This window comes from Myotis brandtii, unplaced genomic scaffold, assembly GCF_000412655.1.
Source record: "Myotis brandtii unplaced genomic scaffold, ASM41265v1 scaffold525, whole genome shotgun sequence".
Taxonomy (NCBI): Eukaryota; Metazoa; Chordata; class Mammalia; order Chiroptera; family Vespertilionidae; genus Myotis; species Myotis brandtii.
The window spans coordinates 2,166,188-2,167,029 of NW_005369915.1; positions in this window are offsets into that span (position 1 = coordinate 2,166,188).

The window sequence follows — 842 nt, forward strand, 5'->3', positions numbered from 1 at the left end:
GCATAACATGTTCTCAAAAAATTAGGGTTGTCACGTAGAAGAATTTTGAGTCAGAGATTTTGCTGGTTTTGGCACACACTCACAAAAAGGTTGCCCACCCCTGCACTAGGGTCTTGAAATAGTATCGTTTTTCCCAACAGTCAATGCAACTGGTTTGACAATCAGACCCAAATTCACTCGGGATAGCCCTGTCCATTGCTCTTTGCCAGCACCATACCAGTTCCATTTTTTGTTTGTTTGTTTGTTTGTTTTTACCTCTTTTACTTATTTCACCATTAAGTAGGCATGTCATTGTAATGGACATGTCTTGGTTTTGCCTAGTCATTGCCTTTCTGGTAATAACATCTCACTTTTTCTTTGGAGAATTGATCTTCTCCCCCAAATGTTAGTCCCTATAGTTTGGTTGGGGTTTGCTCACCCACCCTGTGTCAGCAGTGTGTGAGAAAAGGCCTGGCCAATCGGAGTCACCAAAACTGGTGTAGGATGAACACGAAATCCAGGTTAGGCCACTGAGACACAAGCCTGGGACTTCCGCAGACTATTGGGTAGGAAGCATACTTATTTCTTCAAGGCAGTTCAACTGGCAGCGAGAACTCTAAAGCTACCAGTTAAACTGGCAGCGAGAACTCTAAGACAAGACATGATGAGACCATGTCCTGTCTGACGAGAAGAAGAGCAGAACTGAGTGACACCGAGGGATAAGAACTCACACAGCAGCACCTGAGCACCTGGATCCAGCCATGACTGAAAATTGCTCTCACTTGGACTTTTCTGGTATGTGAACAACTAAAACCCCTATTTTGCTTAAACCATTTTTAGTTGGGTTGTTGTATCTTGCAACT